Source organism: Lissotriton vulgaris, chromosome 10 (assembly GCF_964263255.1).
Source record: "Lissotriton vulgaris chromosome 10, aLisVul1.2, whole genome shotgun sequence".
Classification (NCBI taxonomy): domain Eukaryota; kingdom Metazoa; phylum Chordata; class Amphibia; order Caudata; family Salamandridae; genus Lissotriton; species Lissotriton vulgaris.
The window spans coordinates 162,585,379-162,600,532 of NC_141698.1; positions in this window are offsets into that span (position 1 = coordinate 162,585,379).

The window sequence follows — 15,154 nt, forward strand, 5'->3', positions numbered from 1 at the left end:
TCCACCTCACCCAACACAAATTGTGTTCCATTATCCAACCCCAAGATAGCAGGGAAACCTTCCTTCAAGAACACATCTTTTAACAAGCATTGGAAATGCAATAGGTCTCGCAGCATTAGAGTTAGTGCTTTTAGAATTGTTTATGGGTTTTTTTGTATATCTTTAGCATTTTTGTTTCCTGTAGCCAATGCTAAAGAATTAAAAAAAAAAAGCCATAAACATTTCTAAAAGCTCTAACTCAAATGCTCTGAGACCTATTGCACTGTGTGAGGGTGAGGGGTTGAGGGTGAGTGAGGGTGAGTGAGGGTGAGGGTGGGTGAGGGTGAGTGAGGGTGAGTGAGGGGTTGAGGGTGAGTGAGAGTGAGGGTGAGTGAGAGTGAGTGAGAGTGAGGGTGAGTGAGGGTGAGTGAGGGTGAGTGAGGGTGAGGGTGAGTGAGGGTGAGTGAGGGTGAGTGAGGGTGAGGGTGAGTGAGGGTGAGTGAGGGTGAGGGTGGGTGAGGGTGAGTGAGGGTGAGGGTGGGTGAGGGGAGGGGAGGGAGGGTGAGTGAGGGTGAGTGAGAGTGAGGGTGAGAGTGGGTGAGGGTGAGAGTGGGTGAGGGTGAGTGAGGGTGAGGGTGAGTGAGGGTGAGTGAGGGTGAGTGAGGGTGAGTGAGGGTGAGTGAGTGAGGGTGAGTGAGGGTGAGTGAGAGTGAGGGTGAGTGAGGGTGAGTGAGGGTGAGAGTGGGTGAGGGAGGGTGAGGGTGAGTGAGGGTGAGAGTGGGTGAGAGAGTGAGGGTGAGTGAGTGAGGGTGAGTGAGGGTGAGGGAGGGTGAGTGAGGGTGAGTGAGGGTGAGTGAGTGTGAGTGAGGGTGAGTGTGAGTGAGGGTGAGTGAGGGTGAGGGTGAGTGAGGGTGAGGGGTTGATGTTGAGGGGTTGAGGGTGAGTGAGGGTGAGTGAGGGGTTGAGGGTGAGTGAGGGTGAGTTAGGGTGAGGGGTTGAGGGTGAGTGAGGATGAGTGAGAGTGAGGGTGAGTGAGGGGTTGAGGGTGAGGGGGTGAGTGAGGGTGAGTGAGTGAGGGTGAGTGAGGGTGAGTGAGGGTGAGTGAGTGAGGGTGAGTGAGGGTGAGTGAGTGAGGGTGAGTGAGAGTGAGGGTGAGGGGTTGTGTGTGAGTGAGGGTGGGTGAGGGTGGGTGAGGGTGAGTGAGGGTGAGTGAGGGTGAGGGGTTGAGGGTGAGTGAGGGTGAGGGTGAGTGAGGGTGAGTGTGAGTTAGGGTGAGGGGTTGAGGGTGGGTGAGGGTGAGGGGTTGAGGGTGAGTGAGGGTGAGGGGTTGAAGGTGAGTGAGAGTGAGGGGTGTGAGGGTGAGGGGTGTGAGGGTGAGGGGGGGAGGGTGAGGGTGAGGAGGGTGAGGGGGGTTAGTATGCGGGAGTTGAGGGTGAGGGGGGGTGAGGGTGAGGGGAGGGTGAGGGAGGGTGAGGGGGTGAGGGAGTGTAAGGGAGAGTGAGGGTGAGGCTGAGCGGGTGTGAGAGGGTCAGTGAGGGTGTGTGTGAGAGGGTGAGTGAGGTGGTGTGTGAGAGCGTGAGTGAGGGGGTGTGTGAGGGGTGTTGTTGTTACTGTCTTAGCAAGTATGCTAAAACTTTGTGGGAATTAGCCATTTATTTCAATGAGCCAATTGGACAAAACCCGTGAAAACAATTATTTGCAAAATAGGACGCTGGCCGGCGTTTAAAATATTATGTAAGACGACCTCCCAAAAATCTGTTGATGACCCTCCTAACACATGTGTCTGAACTGCAATTCTACAGTTGTAAGTGATCAAATATATTCTGCCCTTCTACTCCTAAATAATAGTACATTAGACTTGGTTTTCTTTCTGGCCTAAACCTTGGAGCATCAATAGTGTGTAAATGCCATTTGTAGGATCTTAACCATAACTACCATTCAAGTTATGATTCTTCTGGTTGTTGAAGGAATGGAGCTGGTGGAGTCACATTTTGCACATTAAAGAAATAGAACAGATACACCATAATGTTCAAAACCATGCAGATCGTTGTGAAGATATTCTGCAGATATGCCAAATGTGGAATTGACTGTACATGAATATCAAACTGGTGCCGAGTAGAAAAGAGCCAAATGTTTAAAAGCATGCAAAATCCTCAAAATGAGACCATGTGCACGCTCCTACTCTGCTCTTTTAAGACATTTGGTGTAATCATTTCTCTGTGTTTTTCCCTACAGAGACGTCGTGAAAAGCTGTCAGGAACTGCACCTCCAGGGCGCCAGTATGAAAAGGGAAGTGAATGTTCAGTGTTTGTCGATCCTTGAAACTGACCTGAAGAGGCTGAAATGAGAACTGGAATTACAGTAATTAACGCTGCGCTACACATAGCCCGTGACTGCGTGTTCGAGGGATGCAGTGAAATTCGAGGCCGTGGATGAGCAGTCGCTGATCGGGAAGGCCTGAAGGAGCTGTGCGCCAGTTGTTTATACACGCGCGTGGTTCAGCTGTTCGAGCCCTGCGCGCGCAGCTTAGATCCTCCTTCGCTTCACGTTAATGAAGCTGTGCACAAGCAATTGAGGCTTGACTTAATACAGGCTACACGTTGAGAGGTGCGCACGCCTACAAATCTTCAGGGCTGAAGGCGGTAAACTGTTCACAGCATCTTAAATCGCCACGGTCAATAATCAAAGGCGTGCCACGCACTAACGACCTCTGGCCCCGGCTGGGCTGGGTGCTGCACAAAGCGCACAGAAACACGAGTTGCGCAGAAAACCTTTACTCACAAAACATTGAGCCTGTAGCAGGACAGTGGAAGTGCTGTCTTGATCCTAAAATTAACAAGACAGAGGGGAGGGGGGAGGAGAGATGCGACACGGCGGGAAGGGGAGGGGGCGGAGCGGGTCAAATAAACAAACAAGCCGGAGGGAAGAGAGGGGAGGGGGGAGGAGAAATGCGACACGGCGGGAAGGGGAGGGGGCGGAGCGGGTAAACAAAGACGGACATGCACGCGCTTTTAAGCTCAATGCGCATGCGCATTGAGCTTAAAAGTCACGGGCACTGCAAGGAATCGCCACGATTCCTTGCAGTGTGGATAAAGAGTAGATAAGTCCCAATACTCTCGCCTTGCTCGATGCGCATGCGCATCGACAGGCGAGACCTAAAAATCAACCTCCACTCCTGACGTAACCTCTTTAACAAATTTGACCTCTGCCCACCTGGTATAATAATCCTTCTTGAGCAGGGCAAACCTAGTTGATCTGAAGAGTTAAATGACCCTACAATATCAAGCCCCACTCTCTGCCATGATGCAGAAAGTAAATTCATTGAACACAAAGGTAGTGTATGCACTCGCATTGCTTTATCACAGCTAGGACATACAACACACTCTTTTACAACTTGATCTATTTCCCTGTCCATGGAAGGCCACCAAAAGGTTAATCATAAATATTTTTTAGTCATGTTAGCCCTGAAATGACCTTCATGGGTTCTAATTAGATCAGCATCCCTCAAGGCAATAGGTGGCACCACCTTGGCAGCTCTCACTAACAGAGCATCTTCAAATTACAGCTCCTCCACAACCTTTATGTAAGTGTTTAAATCAAAATTGTGATTCTTCTCCCTTGTCCAACCTGACTCTACATACTTCAAGAGTATGGTCAAGGAAGTCATTGTGCCATTCCTGCTCTGAGAAAGAACACATTTGTGGTAAAGCTACAACTATACAATCTTCCTTGTCCTCATCACTCACACCATAATTGTTCACCTCAACACATTCAGAAAACCATGATAAGCAGTCCGCCCAACCATTCTTACTACCAGGGATGTATTCCAGTACAAAATGGAATTAAAAGAGTTTCGAAGATAATTGGCCATGCCTCTAGCATTCTTCCTACTCAGAATATGTCAGGAGTTTGTGGTCGGTCTGAATAACACATTTTGCTCCCCACACAATTCCTAAACTTTATAATCACCCACCAAAAGGCAAGAAGTTTCTTTTCAATGACTGAATACTGCTTTTCTGTACCTATCAAAACATGTGAAGCATAGCAATTCGTCCTCACATCACTATTCCCTTCCTAATACAAGACCATCTTACATGAAGTACCCCTAGACTTCTTCAGACTTTGATCCTGTCAGCTATACACCAAATCGAAACGTGAGAAATTTCTGATTCCACCCAATCAGTCATGCCTGCATTTCAACATGCAGGTATCCAATAAACTTTGAATAATTCTCCCTTAATCTTTTCTTAGGTAATGGCAATTATGTGGGATCTCAAATTCCTAGTGAACCACCTCTCTCCAATAACAGGTGTTTCGTCTTACAGGGAGTACCCCTAGACTTCTACAGAGCTACAAAACAAAAACAGTTCACCCTCCTCACCTAGTCATCGACCGTGACATTTTTAACAACATGATGAAGTGGAGTACTTGGGACACATGGCTTTCAGCAGAGATATTGTGCCCAAATCAAGTCTGTTGGAGAGCATCATTCAGACTAAACAAAGCTGAAGTAACATCTTTTCTAGGCTTGTGTGAATTCTATTCACGTTTCATTCTGAATTTTGAAACCAGGTTGAGACCTTTATCACATATGTTAATGAAGAATGTTGTGTTTGAGTGGAATGATGAATGACAAGAGGTGTTCAAATGGGTAAAAGAACAATTGATATTTCCAAAGGTTTTGAAACACTATGATTGAGAATTCCAGTTCATCATAATTGTTGATGCCAGCAATGTAGGGTTAGGAGCAGTTCTCTATTTGATTGGAATGGGTGTTTTGTCGGGGATTTGGCGCTCAGGTACAACTGCACTGAAAGTGCGCACCCAGTCTCTTCGTCATTGATCTTTACAAGCAGTGGTCAAAGAGGGGGAGGAAATTCAACCTACTTCCCCAAAACCGATTAGATTAATCAGATAATTACCACACAAATCTCTAGCACACGCTAATTCAAGAGTCCAGATTCAATAAATACATATCAAGTCAAGTGATTTTGCCTGTGCTCAGGAATTCTTTTCTTTTCTATATTCTTTTGATCTCTTGCTGGACTCTTGTCCTGTTTCTGTAGCCAACACGTGTTTTGTCTTACAGGGAGTACCCCTAGACTTCTCCAGAGCGTTGATTCTGTCAGCTATACACCAAATCGAAACCAGAGTAGGTTCTGATTTCACCCGATCAGTCACGTCCTGACCCATGACGACAAGCAGGTATCCAATAATCTTTGAATAATTCTCCCTTAATCTTTTCGTGGCTAAAGCCAACGTTGTGGTATCTTCAATTCCTAGCGAACCACCTCTCTCTAATAAGGTTTGGGTTTTTCTCCAATTAGTTGGGGCGATTAATGCAGACATAAAATTGACATTTACAAGTTTATCAGGCGTTTAAAAATTAAAAAGAGCTTCAAAATGAATCCTGTAATGAATAAAGGTTCTACTTTAATGCAATCAAATTGTGTGTCTAGTATGTTATCTATACAAGATATACAGGACACTCAAACATTACTTTCCAGCACAGAACATGAGGGTGATCCTATCACTATCTCAAACATTTTGGAAGACTTGGAAGTGGTGGTGGACACCAGTATCACAAGTGGTTTAAACAATAGGTAAAAATGGTCACCCACACTTACGGCTGGTAATAATATAGACCGACTGGTTACGGGTGACATGGACAAATTGGAACAACGTGGTAAATTCCAGTGTCACGGAGCTAGACGGAATTTAAGCAATGGGGAGCTGAAAGCCCTTGAGGCTTTGATCACTATCAAAGAAGCGGACCAGGGTGGCAATATAGTGATAATAAATAGAATGGACTATGAACAATCAACTATGATGCGAAAAACTAACCCAAAATCCCGGTTGGACACTTACGGCAACCATTATTAAACATTCCAAAATATGGAATCAAAACTGTTTACTGGACGATGATGAGTATTAGTATCTAAAAGTGAACCAGCCACAGATTGTAAAGCAAGAAAATGCCCACTTTCCAAAAATTTGAAAGACAGAATGCACTCCTTCCCTTTTCATTTCAAAAGTTAATCTAACTCAATGGAAAAATTACTCGTGATTGCGTGCTAACATAATGCGATCTGTCCCAACAATCACAATTCTAAAAGAGTGTCCAAAAGGGTGCGAACTTACGCACCCATATGTCACACTGCGAATTCAGGAATGTATCCTTGCCAGCAACAACTTCTCTTTTCCTTTTCCTTATAGCACTCTTTTTTTTCCACACAGTAGACCAATCTGTAATCAAACATTTTTTCCAGAAATTCATCCATACTTCCAGCATCACTGTGATAGCAGCGAAATTCCAGCATGATTCATTTTAATATTTTCACATATCTCCTGCATGCCCTCCAGGCCTTCAACAGCGACACGTCGAAAAGAACCATTGGAAACTAGTTCAGCTCAAAAGATGTTTATTTCTTATCACCCAATGCATTTTAGGCCGCAAGGGCCCTTCGTCAGGGGTCACTGAAATGGATAACAAAAGACTTCTCAACGTTTTGTGCGATGCAAACTCTGCAATATGATGAAATTATATCCTTAGTGTAACATAAACCCACATATTCAAAACCAGCTGCAATTTAAACCTTAAAGCTCCTAATACTAATCTCCACCCTCCCACAATTTACCCCCTGCCCAAACTAAAAATTAAATACTACGCGGTAAATACAACATTTGGAAACCAATTGGTGAACACGTTAAACCACAAACCTTTCTCGCATACCCTTTAAAATACATAGCCTTCCACGATTGAAACCCACAGTTAGATTCACCCATTACGCTGTTATTGACGATAACCATCCCCAAAGTGCACTGCAAGATACGAACAGATCAATCACCTTAAAGAACCACGAATGGCAGTTTCATCGTAACTTTTAATTCACATTACCAATGTCAGCATTCGGTTTGAGTGAAGACCTTTCGACCGCGCTTTTAAATTCATACTCTATGGTAAACAGGTGTGGTTCTACTCGATGACCCAAACCCCCTCGAGTTTCAAATCCTTAAAGAAACAGGTCCCAAAGTGTTACTGAAAAGCTAAACAAAAGCAATCACACCCATGCTTCACGTCAAATACCAACCGGACCATGCTTTTAAATTATTAAAATGACAATGCAACCCTCCCACATTAAAACCATAAAATAAACGATGAAATAGTGCATGAAATACAATCAGGTGTGAATCCAAATACATAAAAATAACACAACTACAAATAAAATACGACTCTGAATGAAAAGCAATAATATTTGCAGAGTCGTTAATGCCCCTTGCAACAGAATCCGTTGTGTCCTTTCAGTTCGTTCACAATATCCATACATGAGCATCACTGATGTTCTTCATATTCTCGCGCTGCCTTCGGAGTGATGTATGTTGCTAAATACTTTAATTAATAATCTTCAATGATTTAACCTCGGGGTGCAAACTGACATAGGGGCAGTCTGTTTTGTTTTACAAAAATTTGAAAGACAGAATGCACTCCTTCCCTTTTCATTTCAAAAGTTCATCTAACTCAATGGAAAAATTACTCGTTGTGATTGCGTGCAAACATAATGCGATCTGTCCCAACAATCGCAATTCTAAAAGATTGTCCAAAAGGGTGCGAACTTACGCACCCAAATGTCGCACTGCGAATTCAGGAATGCATCCTTTCCAGCAACAACTTCTCTTTTCCTTATAGCACTCTTTTTTTCACACAGTAGACCAACCTGTAATCAAAAACTTTTTCCAGAAATTCATCCATACTTCCAGCATCACTGTGATAGCAGCGAAATTCCAGTATGATTCATTTTAATATTTTCACATATCTCCTGCATGCCTTCCATGCCTTCAACAGCGACACGTCGAAAAGAACCATTGGAAACTAGTTCAGCTCAAAAGATGTTTATTTCTTATCACCCAATGCATTTCAGGCCGGAAGGGCCCTTAGTCAGGAGTCACTGAAATGGAAAACAAAAGACTTCTCAACGTTTTGTGCGATGCAAACTCTCTGCAATATGATGAAATTATATCCTTGGTGAAACATAAACCCACATATTCAAAACCTGCTGCAATTTAAACCTTAAAGCTCCCAATACTAATCTCCACCCTCCCACTATTCACCCCCTGCCCAAACTAAAAATTAAATACTATGCGGTAAATACAACATTTGGAAACCAATTGGTGAACACGTTAAACCACAAACCTTGCTCGCATACCCTTTAAAATACATAGCCTTCCACGATTGAAACCCACAGTTAGATTCACCCATTACGCTGTTATTGACGATAACCATCCCCAAAGTGCACTGCAAGATACGAACAGATTAATCACCTTAAAGAACCATTTTCAAACACAATTTCAAAACCACCTTTCCTAAAAGATGTGTTTTTAAATCCTGAGCTCAGAGCCCAAACTCCAAATCTCTAGCTCTTCCCCATGGAAAGTTACACTTGTAAAATGTTACGAGCAGCTCCAATGATAACCTATGGGAGGGCTAGTCTTTGCAATAGTGAAAAACAAAGTTGGCGGCAGTTCAATCTGTACATGTAAAACACATGAGTACATGTCCTACCTTTCACATACATTGCACCCTGACCATGGGTCTATCTAGGGCCTACGTAGGGGTGCCTTACATGTAATAAAAGAGTAGGCTTGGTCGTGGCATGTGGTTGCACTCGCATGGTCGACATGTCAGTTTAAAACCACACTTACAGACACTGCAGTGGAATGCCTGAGGCATGTTTATAGGACTACCCGCGGGTGCCACGACCAGTGCTGCATGCCCACTAGTAGTATTTGTATTACAGGCCCTGGGCGCACACAGTGCACTTTACTAGGGACTTACCAGTAAATCAAATATGCCAATCATGGATAAACCAATCACAAATACAATTTACACAGTGAGCACTTGCGCAATGATCAGCAGTGGTTAACCCCTTCCCTGCTGGCCCGTTTCCGCCGCTGTGCGGTAAACAAATGAACAGGGGCGGGCCATGACGAACCCCAGCCGTCATCAGCACACGAGCACCGTAGTGCATGACGGCTGGGGTTCGTCATCAGCATGGAAGGGGTTAAACTGCCCAGAGTACACAAATCAGCAAAAACTAAGTCCAGCATAAAGTCAAAAATACAGGTGTAGAGGCAAAAATAGAGGGGAAACCACACCAAGGATGCCAGGTCTAACACTGACCCTCTTCAGAAAGGGACTCGAGACCTGGCTTTTTGACCGAAACCTGCAGCACAGCGCCTGGATACCCTCTAGGGTGATAATCCGTCCTATACAAGTACTACTTGATTAATTGATTGATGGTGGAAGCTCGGACCCCCATATTCTCAAGAGTAGGATGCTTCGTAAGGGGCTCAGACCAAGAACCCATCATAGTGTCAGTTAGGGCTTCACTGAATTGGGAGTAAGGACTTGAAGGAAGCAGGACCTGGTTGTAGGACCTCTACAAGGACATTTGTGGTAACTTCAACAGAAGGCAGTTGTGTGTCCAGGACCTCAGTATCATGTCTAATTACCTTAGCAAAGGAAACACTCTCTTCCATTGGTGGACCAAGGGTGGATCGCAACCCTGTATCAGGGTAAGCATCAAGACCACTGGCCTCCTGTAAATCCATGTACAAACTGTCATCATCATAATGTGGGGTTAATTCATCCCCATCATCACCATTGTCATCTCTGTTAGGTGGTAAACTCTCGGCAGAATTGGAACTAAAAAGCTGATGGAGCCTCTGAGGACAGCTCCGTGGTAGTGTATTGTTTGAAGCAGGCAGTACAGAAACCGGGGGTGCCGGAGTGGAGTCAGCGCACAACCTCAGTTGATAATGAGATGGATTAAGTTCAGAGTTCAACATTGAAGTCATCAAAGGATCCCCCTCCGGTAGCGTTGGGACTGGCATTGATGAAAGGGAGACCAGCACAGGTTTTAGAGGTTAAGATGGCACAGAGAATGGATAAACCATTGGTAACCCAAAGGACATTCCAGAAGATCCTTGGCCCCGAAGGTCTATCAGAGGGACCCGGAAGAGTGCTATGTATACAAAGCATGACCTATTTAAAGGCGTCAACCTGCATCGTCGATGGACCACAGAACTTGGAGCGCATCAGGGTCAATTGTAGAATCGTTTTCTTGATCAGGAACAAGATTGAGAGGGACCTTCACACTTCAAAGATTCTCCTTAGATATAAAGTGGAAGGATGGGGTCAAGTCCTGCTTCGGTTTCTTTTGTTTCAGGTTCAATTTGGACTTTTATTGTGAAGAAGACCTGTCGCGTGACTAGCCTCAAGAGTGGGATCAAGTCCACGCCATTAACTAGGAGTGAGAGCAGGACTTGCACAAGGTACATGACTTTTTCCTATGTTTGGCTGTGTACAGCTGTGCTTCACAGTCCCAGATCACCTTTGGGTACATGAGGGCACACTCATTGCATGTCTTGGAGTCGTGCCTTGTGCCTTGAGCCCAAACACCACACCCACACCTTGTGCAGGTCCCTTACTAACAGTGAAAGCATGGTTTGAATCCTGTAGTTTGAAGCAGGGATACAGTTCCCTTGCACACTGGATTTCAAGTTGAAAAATTGTCAAAACCGACAAAAGAGTGAGCGGAGATCTGGATGATCATTCTAAGAAGTGAAAAGGAAGGAAACGATGTTGGCACACAAGGGGGGTGCTTACATGGGTCTCCGCTCTGTCACTATTGGAGTGGAACAAAGCCAACATGCATCCACACAGCACACCAGTAGGCGTACTATGTGGCGTGCAAGAGCACTAGCGGCATGTAGGGGTACTGCCATAAAAAAACTCTAAATCCAGTCTGGCACCTGGGGAAATCCTGAAGATGAGGAATCTGAGGTTTGAAGTTTCCATCTGAATACATGGACTTAATCATCAGTACAGTTGTTTCTAATGTTGAACACCTTACTAAATGTTTTATTAATGACAAACATGGCATTTGCCAAACTCATTCGTGGCTCATAGAAGTATCACCTAGTCAATGGGAATATAGTGCTAAACGCCATTTTGATATTCAGATTATATTTTCTACAAACAATTGCTGGCAGGTAAATTCTTGGACACAACTCTCAGAATACTGCATACTTAATTCTAGTCAACCTATAACTAAGGTGGGCTACGAGCTTAATGATACTACCAGATTTCCTGCACACAGATGGTGCCTTACTTTCTTATCAGTGCAACTTGTCAGACAAAGATTGATTAGCCATCTCTGCGTTCAATGCCAATATGAATTTGACAATGTATACTTCCATATGTGCCTGCACATCTGGTCAAGCTTTGTCAGCTTGTGGATTACGGCTTCTGGTTCTGACATATGAGAGGTTATTTATGAAGGGTTTTCATTTGGCACAAAGTGTCGCAAGGCATTGCATTTTTTAACTTACCATTTAAAGAGCCTGCAGGCACAGCCCGTGTCACTCTTAGTTTATATTCCCCAGGCTGTTCAAGGTGTCATACAGACATGGCAGGATTTGGGTCTTCTTTGCAACCCTCAGTTTGAGAGTGATCTTTCCTGGCTGGCTCTTCCAGAAGGTTTTGTGATGAAGAGTGTAAACAGAGTGGGTAATAGAGGGGGCGGTATTGCAGTCATTGTCGAGGACGCATACGCCTGCAGTTTTATTAAGGAGAATGTAGCGGACTGCGAAAGTGCCCTTTACAAAATTATGCTGAACCATAACCTGACTGGTACCGGCCTCCGTATTTATCGTCCCCCAGGACCATCTAGTGTGTTTAGGGAAGATCTACTAATAAAGTCATGTTACACGCAAGTAGAGCAGCGAATTGTACCATCTTAGAGGACTTAAATCTTCATCTTGAGAATAGTAGGAAAGCGGAGTTTGCCAGTTTTCTGGCTGATCTAGAGGTTTATCAGCTGGCTCAGAGTGTCCCTGAGTGTACGCATGCTGCAGGGCACACACTGGACCCCATATTCTCTAACCTAATTTCGCTAAAGGTTCGGCCACCTGTTCTGCAGGTCTGGACAGATCACTTTTTGGTTTCTTTCGCCTTGCGGTGGCAGGGAAAGCCGGTCCTGAACCGTCCCGCTCCAGTTTTAAAACGTCCCAGGCACAAGCTGGACATTAGTCATTTGTCAGTCTTTTTGACCAGCCTCAGGCCTCAGCTGCCTCCGGATATGGAGGCTGCAAATATGCGTTTCCATGACTGGCTGACGCTAGGCTTGGATAGCTGCATCCCGGCTAAACTGAGTGGTAATAATCGGGAGCAGTCTAACCCCTGGTTCAATGACTCGTTGACCAAAGCCAAAAACTATTGTAAACAGCTTGAGCGTGCTTGGAGACACTCGTATGATTTGGTAGCAAAAAGCAAAGACACAGTGTCTATGAAGCACTATCATAAATTAATCCGGAGATCACGAGTTGAGTTTATTGCCGAAAAGATTTTGGTAAGCACCAACCCCTCTAAGACAATATTCTGTCTGCTCAAGGGTAGGAAAGGCACGTGCGCAACAGGGGACTCTCCGATTTCATCGAATCGTCAGTGTAATGATCTGAACAGCTATTTTGTGAACAAGGTAGAGAAGATATATAAAATCCTTCCTACCACGGCCTTCTCTAATGTTGTGGTTGGGCCAGGGGATACTGGACCCTCGGTGGGCAACAGTTTGTCATCTTTTCCCCTATTGTCCTCCACTGATTTTTAGTCCCTCTGTTTGAAAATCAAATCGGGCTCGCCGGCCGACCCTTTGACACCCGGCCACTTCCGTCAGTTTCATGTTTTGATTTCACCGGTGACCAAAGATCCGGTTAACCTCTCCCTGTCTACAGCATCTGTACCAGTGGTGTGGAACCATGCTAAAGTCATCCCTCTTCTAAAGAAACCGTCTCTGGATCCTTCTGAGCCGGGCAATTATCGCCCTATTTCGAAGCTGCCTTTTTTGGCTAAGTTAGTTGAATCTCATGTGAACACTACTCTCACTGAGTTTATGGAGCATAATGCCATCTTGGACCCTTCGCAGAACGGTTTCTGAGCTCGCCACAGAACAGAGTCTGCTCTGCTGGCAGTGACGGAAGAAATCCGGGGGAGTCTTGATGTCGGTGATTCCGCGGCCTTAGTTCTTTTGGACCTAAGTGCCGCCTTCGACGGTCTTCCACGTGAGACTTTTAAAGCGCTTACAGGAAATTGGAATCAGGGGCTCGGCTTTGGCCTGGTTTCGGTCCTTCTTGGAGGGGAGATCCTTCCAAGTCCTGGTGCCACCTTTTTATTCGCAGGAGTGCGCCCTGCAGCACGGGGTGCCCCAGGCTCAATACTGAGCCCCTTACTGTTTAACATTTATGTTCAACCCCTTGTGTTGGTGGCTAAAAGAAGAGGGATGTCACTGGTGTCGTATGCCGACGACACCCAACTGGTGATTGCCTTCTCTAAGATATGTAGTTTTAACCTGGAAAAGTTTAAGGAGGACCTGTTAGAGGTTGCGGATTGGATGGCTGCAAACTGTTTGCAGTTGAATGCCAGTAAGTCAGAGGTTCCGCTGTTCAGGAAGGACCGGGATATGTGGTCCGAGCAGTGCTGGCCGGATCGTCTCAATCCGGCTCCTTCGCCCAAAGAGGCAGTAAAGAACCTTGGTGTTTGGATCGACAGTGGTCTTACCTTCGACACTCAATCGAAGGCTGTGGCAGGGACCTGCTTTGGGCTCCTGAGAGGTTTGAAACCTCTCTTGGGTTTTTTTCCTTTCAAAGTGCGTCAAACCATTGTCCAGGCGACAATTTTATCTAGACTGGACTATGGTAATTCTCTCTATCTTGGTGCTAGTAAGTCCAGTATTAGGCGCCTGCAGAGAATACAGAACGCAGCAGCACGCATTCTGGTGGCACTCCCGAAATCTTGCTCCATTTCTCATGTTCTTCCTAAATTACATTGGTTGCTAGTCGAAAAGCGAATCCAGTTTGAAACACTTAGTGTGTCTCACAGGATTCTGACTCAACAAGCACCTTAGAGGCTGGCTAATTTGCAAGAGTTCTATGTGCTGCGGTGCACCTTAAGGTCTGCTGACCAAGCCTTGGTCAGTATTCCTCGCATCTTGAGAGCTAGAGCCGGAGGTCGCTCTTTCCGCAGTCTTGCGGCGAAACTCTGGAATTCGCTCCCTGTTTCTATCAGAGGGATCCAGAATCCCTTTGCATTTCATAAAGCCATAAAGACCTGGCTCTTCCCGGCCTAACTTTTTTCCTCCATGCTTACTCTCAATGTATTTGGTGGCGCTGGGACGCCACATCGCTGGGGCAGCCATGCACATTACAATTCCGACTATAATAATAATTATCTGCACTAGTACTCTTGTCATCGGCAACTTGATAAGCTTGATCCAGTTGATGTTTTAGTTTCTGAATATTTTATAGACACCTGTGGACAATTGCAATCAGGACTGGTTCCAAAACACAGGCCAACTGGGGAATGAGCATCTCATCTAAACATCAGATAGTATGGAGTAGATCAGCCATTTAATGTCTCCATCTTGGCTTCTTTCAGATGTACTTTTTCAACAAAAGCATTATGCTTGTGTGTGAAACAGTGACCTAGGATTTGTATCTCGCTAACTCCGGTTGTGTGATCTACTGATCATTCCTTGCCTTGTAATGGCTAGCATGTTGGTAGCACTAGTGTACAAACTAGTGTTAATATTGATAAAACTAATGCAGATGTTAATGATCCACTCGCATATACAAGAAAAATTGCATCACTATTATCAAATTTGCCTGACATGAACACACCATCAACCCCGGCTCAGAAATAAGTGGTCTGGCAGGCTCTACGACCTAGGTTTGAGGTTACTGATTGACAGGTTGTAGGTGGGATAGCACATAGCCAGTAGACAAACGCACAATACCCCAGATAAGCGCAGCAACATCACAAAGGTCCAGGGAGATTGGCTCCAATAAAGCACATATGGCAAGAGGGGTGTGTGCTTTCCCAAAATACGACAAAGTCAGATGCCACTTGTAGGTAGGAACACACAGCCAATCCGGACACTGCCAGACATGTTACCCACTGGCCCCCATTGTGTCCACGCAAGGTCAAGGCCCACCTGCATTTGTTATCAGGGACCTTATTTATGACTCCAAAGACAAGGCCCGCATTCCTTTACCAAAAAAGGATTGTCTGAAGTACTTTATGATACCCAAAGAAATGTATAAAAATTTGTTCAGGCTAATT